Raw genomic sequence first — 11,183 nt, 5'->3', positions numbered from 1 at the left:
GTGATCTGATGGCCACCTATAAGTTTATCAGGGGTGACCACCAGTATCTGGGGGAACGTTTGTTCACCAGAGCGCCCCAAGGGATGACGAGGTTGAACAATTATAAACTACTGCAAGATCATTTCAGGCTGGATGCAAGGAGGAATTTCTTTAATGTCTGAGCCCCCAAGGTCTGGAATAGCCTGCCATTGGAGGTGGTTCAAGTACCTACATTGAACACCTTCAAGAGTAAATTGGATGCTTATCTTGCTGGGATCCTATGACCTGAGCTGACTTCCTGCCCTTCGGGCGAGGGGCTGGGCTCGATGATCTTCCAAGGTCTATTCTAGCGCTAATATCTATGAAATCTGTGAACCACATAAATCCCATCTGGGCTCCTGTATCAAGGAAAAGCCATTGAGAAACACCTGTGGTGAGCCCCCTTTTTCACTTGGTGGGGTTTGAGATGCACTCTAACAGTTGTGGCAATATCAGCACCATTTGAGTGTGTGTATATCTGGTCGGGGCCCCATCATACTGGTTCCCATGTTCACTTTATCAGCCGACCCACATTACGAAGTAACCATGTGGATTGTATATTCTCCTTGCCATTAGAAACTAGCTGTGGGAGTAAAGTCTAATGTCCCTTCTAGTTTTCGTGATTTAGGGAGTGTCCTTCTGGTTATTGGGAAACAGGTTTGTGGAGGAGTCCTAAAAATAGGTGTTGGTCATTCTTTTAATATAAGTTGAGTAGGATTCATGGGTAGAAGAATGCTTTAGTATATGAAGGAAATAGAGTATTCTACCTGTTTTCTTTTCTCCTTTTAAATAGAACATTAAAATAAAAAATTATAATAAAGGGTATCTGTCAATGAGAGCTGTACAGCAGTGAGATGAACTTGTTTTGCTTTGGTGGGGCATAGGTGGTCAGGGAAGGTAACCTGGTTAGTAGAGTGAAGTCCAGAAACTGGGTTCTTGTGCATCTAGGAGTCATAGCCAAGGTTGATAGCAAACTAGTACTTATGGAGCTTGAGGTATAGACCAGGGGTCAAGATAAGCCAAAGGTCTAAGCCAAAATTCAGGTTAAACCAAGAATTGAAGATGGAGTTCCAGCCAGTAGAGTAACTAGGGGTAGGGAAGAGGAGCACTCATCCCTAGCACCAAATTAGAGGGGTGCCAGAACAACCTCCCACCCCCAAAGAGCCATGCTGGGAACTTCAAAACAGTTCCTGGATGCTGTTGCAGGCAGAGCTTGCATGGCAGCAGCAGCTCATTTGGCACTGTTTAGAAATTCCTGGCAAGGGTAAGGCTGTTGTCCCTTTGGCCCATTTTTGGAACTCATGATCACCCACTTGCCCCTACTATGAAAACCAGCCCTGCCCCCACCCCCTTCCAATCTCTGAACCCCCATCTCTTGCCCCCCACAGCTTTCAGAGTTTGTGTCCCCTTCCCCCACTGGATGCTTCTTCCCCAACCTTCAGTGGCCCACAGGATTTGCCCCAGGCACCTACTTGTCTTGTTATGCTACTGGTAAGCCAAGAGTCTAAACTGGAGTCGAAGTAAACTAGAGGTCAAACTAATTTTAGGTAATTGGGGAACCAAGGGGTCAAGAGCAAGCACTGGAATCTGCTCAAATAGCGTGCTGTTCTCTGGGACAAGCATTTAAAGGCTGGAGCAGGTGAGGCATATTTCCTGCAGCCTCAGGGATTATTTATGCTGATTGCTTACTTAGGACTGGCTAGGCCAAGGACATGGATCTCAAATCATCACATATTTTAAAGAAGTGCTAATGGACTGTGGCAGGACGCCCAAGGGGTGCCGTGATGTCCTCTAGCACCCCTACCTACTGTGCCAAATTGGGTCCCGAATGCACCCTCTATCTCGCCCGCCACGTCTTGCTGCTAAATATCAAAGGGAGGCTGCCTTCCTGCCCTCCTTGGCACGGTGTCTGTCTTGCAGTACCGGGGCTCTGGTCCAATTGCCCACCTGCGCCCTCACGGGTGCCCCCTTGTTTCTCTCGCGGCCCTCGCCGCACCGGGGCCTATCTCCCGGGCTCTCGTAGCCCGCACCAGGGCCTTGCCCTTATACTGTCGCCCTCCCTGGGCCTTGCCTCTATGTACGTGCCCCCTTCTGGGGCCTCTCGATAAGCTTGCCCCTTACTGGGGCCTCTCCCACACAGACAGTGCCCCACTGGGGCCTGTCTCTCCGCGCTCACGCTCTCGCCCCCAACTGGGGCTTGTCTAACCTCACGATTCCCACGCTCTCGCCCCCAATTGGGCTTCTCCGTGCGCTTACGTCACCCACACTTGCTCTCACCCCCCAACTGGGGCCTGTGCCTCACACCCCCCGCCCACACCAGGGCCTTGCTCATGCCTCACATGCTTCCCCGCCCACACCGGGGCCTTGCTCATGCCTCGCGCTTCCCCGCCCACACCGGGGCCTTGCTCACACCAGGACTCAGGCGGCCTCAGCCCTACTTGGTCCCAGAGCCCTTTCCTGGGTCTTACGCCCACTGGGCTTCTCCCAATTGGGGCTCAGGCGGCCTCAGCCTTACCTGGCCCCCAGACCATTTTCCCAGGTCCCACTCTCCTCCTGATAATCGCCCACACTGGGGCCAGGGTCGGGACACCCCAAAATGCACCCCCTTTGTGGTGCCAGGACCCCCCCCTTTCTACTGGAGGCCTCCTCCACCCCTACAGGCCTCTCCCAGTCCTCCAGTTGCAACTACAATAACAAAACCAAAACTCCCACTCCTGGGTTCCAACATAAGTTCCAAGCTAGCCTGGCTCCCTCTCACTTATCAGGGTTTCCTCCGCCCAGAACTGTCAAGCCAACGCTCTCCGGCTATCAGGCTTCTCTATTATGTTCTGCTCTGCTTGCTCCAACAGAGCTCCCTCTTCCTCTTGGGCTACCAGCAGGGGAACTAACTCTGGCCTCAGCCTTCTCTGTTTATAAAAGCCAGGCCCTGCCCCCTTCTGGTCAGCTGACCCAATCAGTTGCCTTAGCAACCCCCATCTGTGCTGCCCTAGTGAGTGGCAGCTGCGCCCATATGCCTGTTATCCAGTAGCAGGCACCCTAGTGCCCTGCTACAGGACAAAGAAAGGAAAATTCAAAATGGAAATAAGACTAGATTAAAACAAAATAAAAATAAGAAGCCAGAAGAGCTTAGTGAAATCAAATTGAAAATTATATTTAGAAGCAAGTATTGTGCAAATGATTAGAAAGGAGGAAATAAAGGTTCAGTAAAAGGACTGCTATTGTATTTGTTTAAAAGACACAACATTAAGGTCCCAGTCTCATTTACTTTGGTAGCAGCATTGAGCTAAAGTAACACTGATGACAGTTAATATTTTCTGTTGTTCATTATTGATTAACCTCTGAATGGAATATGACAGTGCTTCTTTTCTAGCAATGAAGTACCACAACATGTTGAAAAATGGGCATAAAAAATATTGGAGGCATACCTGCCTCAGAGTTAAAAAGTGTAGGATTTAAAAACCAACATTTGGAATCATAGTTTTATGTGTGTGGATGTATGTCTGCCACATAGAGAGAGATAGGATATGCTACACAGTGGTCTCCAACCTTTTAAAGTAGGAGATCACCTTTGGCATTTAAAAGCATTTAAAAGCAACTCAAGATCTACCATGTGCCACCCCCCCACCCAGCAGGTAAGTTTGTGGGAAGGGAAGGGGGGGGCATATTGAGGCAGAGGGAGAAAAAGTTATTTGGGGGTGCACCACCCCAATAGGTAAGTCCCACTTGGCTGGGACCACACGGAATTTACCCCTGCTCCTGCTTCTGCGGCACTGTCCCTCACCTCGGTGTAGCCCTCCCCCCTTCACTCTCCGATGGAATGACATGTTGGGCTGGGGTACGTGCATGCATGCACGCACGCAGGCACTCCCCCCCACCCCAGCCTCAGATTCCAAGAAGCTCCAAGATCTACCACAAGAGTCTTCGAGATCTACCGGTGGATCAAGATCCACTGGTTGGTGACCACTGTGCTATACTATGGTGAAACAACATAAAATAACACATTTAATCCTAACTTACTATAAAATGGTAAATGGCCTTGGGGACCCAGAAGATCCCTTCATGTCCTATGTTCCTAAATGGTATTGTAGTAGCGAAGTCAGTAAAACTTTACTAATTTACAATAGCTGAAAATTTGACTTGATGCTCATAAAGTGAGGAGGTCTATTCAATGATTTCACAAGCATAATCACTCCACAATTTTTATTGAACTAGCAAATTTGTGGGAGGTGCCACATTGAAGTTGTTAGTCACATTGACCTCTCTTATTCACAGTCTTGCCCTATTTCTATCTATCTAGGATTCTTCTGCCATAATCCTTTTCCTAATCTGTTAGTTCGAGTATGCATTTTTCTCTTCTGGCTGTTTCCTATTTGTTCTCTCTGTTCTACTTTGTCAGAATAAACTAGCTTCATGTTCAAAGGGCTTGAGTCTTGTCATCAATCATCTCTGATCATATTGATCAGTCTTTTTCTCATTCTTCCCTTGTGCTTCTCCATTAATATCCAATGATTGCCCTTTAACTCATATCTACATTGGAAGCTCTTTTGGGCAAGGATCATCCTTTTTGTCTGTGTTTGCACATCACTTAAAAATTGAGTCACAGTCCATTATGCAGGTTCTAGATGCAGCAGTAATACAGTTAAATACAATATTTTAATATTTTATGCAGTTACATATCACCGGCAATCTGAGAAGCTGGTGGACTTCATGGAGTATGTGGGACTTTCTTGACCCACAGGATGGTCAAAGTCATAGTAATAGGTAGTTTGAAGGTGTTTAGGAATAGAAGTAATGTTTACTTTTGGAGCTTCACTTATGGTGAAAAGCATTGGCCTTCCTGGATATGTGCAGGCAAAGGGGAAAATAATATGCTTCTATTTGTTTAAACTCATTTAAAATCTCTGAGGCTGTTGGGTTCTCGAAATTTTTTCAGGATTTTTATTAAACTAACACTTCCAATGTCTGCTCAGGGGTGGCAGTTGTGGGCAATAAGTTGCGAATTTTACATAACTTGCTACTCTTAAAATATGTTGATTCCACTCAAAACATGATTTATGACTTCAGCTTGGCTGTCAGTAGCTTAGGACTTTAAATACTAAAAAAGAAAACTCAGCCTTGCTAATTTCTCAATCCAGTTCGGAACAGCTTCAGGCTAAGCCAGATCTATTTCAAAACGTTCACACAAGAGATACTGAACAGCTTGGGCAGATGCTGCCAATTTAAGCAAATACCTTTATGGCCCTAAAGTTTCTGATCTTTCCACTGTTTTTTTAATCGATTTTAAAATCTTTTAACTCATTTATTTTAAACTGAATTATAAAAATCACACAGTCCTGCCCCCAAATATTTACATCACAGTCTTGTGCATATAAAGTATATTTCAACAGCCATTGGAGTCAATGAAATGACTTTCATTGAATTGAGTTAGTTGGATTGTGCTATACCAATTTTTTTTACCAATTAGTACAAAGTTTTAAGAGTATGCAGGAGCCTTGAATCAGTGAAACTGAACTACCTATTTACGTTAAAAATCTGTGCCTTTTTGGGCTTGTCTGTGATCATGCTGACAGTAGGTCAGGATGGAGTCAAGTGTGGTCTGCCCATCAATGCCTCCTGATTCATACTAAGTCTGGAAGTTCACTCGTGAAGTTGCTCCAGGGTGGTCCCCAGCACATGCTTTCAAGAGCTCAAGAATGAGCACAAAAGAATGAGCCCTCACTGATGAGCAATAGTTCTCAATCTGAGTGCTGTGGCATTATGGGATATTAAATCATTTTAAGGATTCTGCAAGTGCCACACAGTATTAGAACTGTTTGGTGTGCAAATACCTACATATGAGTCACAAGATAAAAACAGAGATTTCAAATGGGAATCCAGAGGGTCAAAACCATTCTAACCTATTGTGGTCTTTCTGAATCCTTTGCAAACAAAGAATTCTCTATTTTTTCTTGTAGACAAAAAACAAGGGAAAATTAAGAACTGGCATTTTATGAGGAGTGCCTTGAGTCAAACAAGTTTCAGAACCACTGCCTGGGGCTAGGTACAGACATTCAAAAAGCCCAAGGCAGAATTGATCTAAGTGATGCTGTTTTTTGTAAGTGGAGTAGTTTACATCAGTAGCAAGCAGAATACACATATGCCCTTTGGTGTGGGTGCAACTCTTAGGCTGGGTTCTGCCATTATCAGACCAGGCTATGTGTGCTGAATTTCTGTTCTGCTACAGGTGTAGATTGGTTCTGTGTGCTGAACTTCTGTTCTGTTACAGGTATAGATTGGTTTCAGAGTGATCACCTGTACTGGTAAACATGTAGTGTCTGTACTTGGCCTTAAAGTATGCCTGTAGGTGCAAGTGCATTAAGTGTGAGTGCTGGGGCAAGGGAAACGGGGGAGGGTGTACGCTTAGCCCTGTCCTCATTGCAGCTCACTGTTTCTGTTATGCAAACAAGGCCCAAAAATCCAGAACTCAGGAAATTTGTCAGTAGGAAATTTGCCAGAATACGGCTTGATTAAAAGCTGCAAGTTCTGATCTTTACTTGTTATGTGTAAGTCTAAAAACAACGGACCAGGTTTTCAGCTGGTATGAATCAGGCATTCCTCTACTGAAGTCTCAAGTCAATAGAGAGATTTTTATTTAAGCTAAAATGACATAGACAAAGATAATAGAGTCAAACTTTGACTTAATTTAAAACTATTTCTACTTGAAAAATATCTTCTGTTGAATTCCTTGTCTTTTTCCTTCTCTTCTTTAAATTAAAACCAACTCTCCCTTAAAAGGAGAAAAAATGTCCACAAAGATTCTTAAAATCCCAGCTCCAAGAAAATCAATCCAGCAGTCACAGGAGGAGGATGGCCCAGACAACCTAGTAGCTGTTTTTCAACTCCAGTTTCTCCAGCACTGGGGAGGGCAAGATGATAGGGCTGGGTTTGTTGAGAACACTAGACATAATCATGCACGTCTCATTGGTCTTGCTGGCTTCAAGGAACAGAAGGTAGAGATGTGGTTTAATGCACAACTGTCATATGGAAAGGGTTCACATTTGTTAAAATGAAAATTTGTTGCAATACAGTTTAAAGGGTATATTCTTTCTTGGTGAATGGTCACTGAACATGAGTTCGCACCAGAAATATATCTAGCCCATAAAATATAATCCAGTTAACATTTTCTTAATAAATGTTTCTTTATAATCATTTGAATGATTCATAAATCATTCTGTAATGTTTTCATAGCTGTTGACTCAGAAATGTTTATAGTATGTGCACATAATATCATTCTCTAAAGGATTTTTCATTTAGTCAAACAGATATCAGTCTATAAATTATTGAAAAACATGTTACCTGATATACAGCCTAGAAAGAGAAGTGATTCTGTAGTTAGATTTTACTGTATGCTGTACATTTGAATGACAGAAAATGTTCTTTGTATACACAGACCTCTCCCATGGGCCTTTTTCCGAAAATTTCTCTTCTGATATTTACACTGCAAATAATCATATTTGTTTCTTCATTTTAAAGAAGATATATCCCATTATGATTTGTTTTTAAAATCTCAGTAATGTGTAGTTAATCACTGTAGTAGGTCAAAGGGTAAGAGAAGGCCAATGTATAGAACTGGAATATTCAGAATTAATGCAGACTTGAAATATTACATTTCCCTGCACCTGGAGAAATGGAGAACAAATTCTGCTCTTAGGGTAGGTAGAGACATTTGGGGAAGTTAGGGAGAGGTCAGATTGCATTAAAAATGGCCACCTGATCTAACTTAGTATGCCCATCTGCAGACCTTACACTTAAATCCCTAGTTAGGTCAATCTAAGTGGGAACTGTACAGAAGTTCCAGGAAGTTTAGATCAGTCAAAAATTAACCTATCCAAACTAATTTAACTGTTCCTCAGGGGTGCCCTAAGTTAGACTGGTTAAACTGATCTAACTGAACTTCTGTATATGTTCTGAGTGCAGCCCTGGGGCTGGGAAAGCACAGCTGCTTATCCCAAACCTGGGCCTGCACTTTTCCTACCCACCCCTGCCACCAGACTGTTTTTAACCCCTTGGACCTTCCCTCCACCCCCAGACAGGCAACCCCACTTCATGGACCAGCCAACCCCCTGAGTCCACCAAACGCTTTGATCCCACAAGCCACTCTTGGCATCAGTTTTACTGGCACTTTCCAGTGCCAAGAGCCATCTGAAATAAATTTGGGTGGGCAGGATCAGGGAGGCTTGTTTTACTGTGGGGGTGGGGGAGTTCTTTGTTGGGTCTGGATCGGGCTAACAGAAGTAACTAAGGCTTCATACAGACATTACACTGAGAAGTTTGGGCTTTAGACTGGGTTAAAAATGGGCCCCTGATGTAACTCAGTGATTAGATAGGTGTCAGGAGACTGATCTAAGGTAAGTCAGGGTAGGGGGAGCAGTGGGTGGGTTCGGGGTGGGGCTAGAGGGTCTGTGGAGGTCTTGGGGAGGATTGTGGGGCTAGTGGGATCAGCAGGAGTGCTCATGGGGGTTGGCAGGATTGGAGAGCCTCTCTGGTCTCATCAACACCTCTCTCCCCTTACAAAGTTGCCTGACCTCCTGATCTGTCCACCTCTCTCCCCACCTCAGAACTTCTGCTCTGGTGAACACCAGTAAACCAGAACCAGGATTGGTTTGTAGGACGGGGGACAGTTTGGTAGCCTTTTGTTGGGGGAAGCTGAGGAGGATCCAGCAGGTTGACAGGATCAAAGAAGCTCTTCAATCCTGTCAAATGCCACTACCTTCCCCCTGCTAATCCCATACTCTCCTTGACCCTGCCCCACAGACCGTGTCAACTTCCCAATTCCACTCTCCATTCCCCTTACCCTGAATTTAGATCAGGCTCCTGGCACCTATTTAATCACTGAGTTAAATCAAAGGGTCATTTTTAACCTGATCTAACCCCCCGAACTACTGTAATGTCTGTACGAAGCCCTGGTTAACCTGGTATGAATCTAAAGTAATTTACCTGCAGTTATATCATAATTTTACCACTGTAACAAAGAACAGAATTCAACTTTGGGTCTCTCTCATGGATAGGTAAACTCATTTGGCTGAAACATAGCCTAGTCACAGAAACTTTTTATGTTCAGATAAAGGAAAGTTAGTAATGTAGCCCTTTCTATCTATATTTAATTAATAAACCTGGGGGAATATACATTCATCTTTCTTGTGTTCTGGTACAAAATGTGTTCTGACATTTTTATAAGAGAAAACACTTCAGAATATACTAGTGCTCAGATCCATAGAGTGGCTAAGATCCATAGCACCTGACACCCTAATGTTTATCAAATAAAGCAGAAGGAATTTATTTGGAAGGTGCTTGGATATTATGGTGATGAATGCCAGTGTGAGAGGCTGGATAGACAGATAGAAAGCCAACAGGAAGCAGGGCCCTGGGGGAAAAGGTTGCTTGACCTGTTGTGTAAGGGATTACAATGTAGAGTCTCAAGAATATTAGATAGTGAGAATGTCATAAGGAAGAAATGTCTTGGGAATCAAGGTCCCCTGTTAGGAGATCACAGGAAAAAAAGAGAACTTCCAAAAGTTGGTGTAAGCTTCAGAAGGGGTTGGAACTTTTCACTAGTTAGCTAAATGAAACACTGAACTTCTTGAAAACCATACATCACTAGTTATAGCAAAACTTCTGAGTATTAGTTTGTGCTTCTAGAGTTATAATGCTATGTTACTGTTTCTAAGATGAGAACACTTGCTGCCCAACCGGCCTACACTGTGGAGAAGTGCTCTGATTGGTGGGGATGAAAAGGTAAAGAGCTGACAAGAGTGAAAAAAGAGGTCAAACGTCTCCCCACGCTTATCAACCCATTAGGTTAGCTTTCTGAAGGCATCCTACATCAGTGTTGGTCCATTGAGACAACTAGAATTATGCCATTTTATACCTGCTTAGAATCGACTTAGTTTCATTGATTAGATCATAATATGTCATGACTCTTAAGTAATGACGCTGTCTGCTAGATAAAGCTACCTGCTTTCTTCACTGCTGACAGTCTACTGTTAATGGATTCAGGGGTGATTGCAGCTATGCATTAGGTGATTTCATCTAACAGTTAATATCAGTTTTGCCAGATGCTCCTACTACCTGAGCACTTCATCTTCCTGATGGTTTTGATAACTTCATGCTTTGTTCATGGTTCACCCTATCATACTGTAAGTGAAGCAGAAGCTTATTTGGGCTTTTTATTTTATTTTTTAAAATTTTGCTAGTTGATGTTGCCTTTATGGCTGCCATATGTTTGTTATGTATGCTGGTTCTGAAAGCTTAGCTGCTGGATGAAAGCTGGTGGAGAAGTTTTACCATTTGTCTCCCATCTAATGCTTTTTTCTTCTGCTTGAAGGTAAGCCCAATGTCATAAATAATCATAGCCTCCTTTTTGTGCATGCCACATCTGTAAGGTAATATTTCTCAACAGTGTGCCTAACTGCAGGAAGGAAGCAACTAACATCTGCAGGATTTGAACTTATCTCTGACAGCTGTGTACTATTGAGGTCTCCCTTTTATTTGTGAAAGATAAAACACAAGGTGAATTGCCAATAGAGCAATCAGGATTTTTAAACATATTATCTATATACATGTGTTTTTACATACATATAGCATGTTATAAAATCACTGTGTATGTGTGTAGAAGAGAGAGAAAAAATGTTCATCTTCATGTGCTACTAACTAAACAAAATGTATTTGTTTATTTCTTCTTAGTTGGGGAGTTTGAAACATTTTGTTTTCCTCAGAAATTAAAGCATGCAAATGCTTGTTGTCAGTCCAGGAAACATTGTAAAAGCAAAACTAAATAGGATGCAACACATCAAACACTTTCAAGACTAGCAATAAGAAACATTTGCATGTGGTTCATACAATATATAGGCAGGTAACTGAGATTTCATAGGTATTAGACCTATTTTTACTGAAAATGTTGGAGCCTTAAATACAGGTCATCCATTCTGTACCATGAATATGGCTAAGCTTTATCTTGGGCAATACATAATATATTGGGCCTGTTGAAACTTGTTTCCTCTTGGTTTGCCTGTTAGTGGGCTAGATGTCAAAATAAATCAATAGACCAAGGGTCATCTCTTACTTCATGTATTAGGCACCTAAGTATGATCCTGTTACCTCATCATCCAATCTCTGGAAACCTGTTT

At 43.1% G+C, this 11,183-nt stretch overlaps 1 protein-coding gene across 1 annotated transcript in view; it reads left to right on the top strand.

Annotated features, from left to right (window-relative positions):
• The window catches only part of NAV3 (neuron navigator 3), a 787,742-nt gene that overhangs the window by 403,569 nt on the left and 372,990 nt on the right, over nucleotides 1-11,183 (top strand). The gene's annotated exons all lie outside the window — the stretch shown is intronic.

Source organism: Crocodylus porosus, unplaced genomic scaffold, assembly GCF_001723895.1.
Source record: "Crocodylus porosus isolate Cpor-Errol unplaced genomic scaffold, CroPor_comp1, whole genome shotgun sequence".
Classification (NCBI taxonomy): Eukaryota; Metazoa; Chordata; order Crocodylia; family Crocodylidae; genus Crocodylus; species Crocodylus porosus.
Note: the sequence above shows the minus strand (reverse complement) of the source record. Positions and strands in the feature narration are given on the sequence as shown.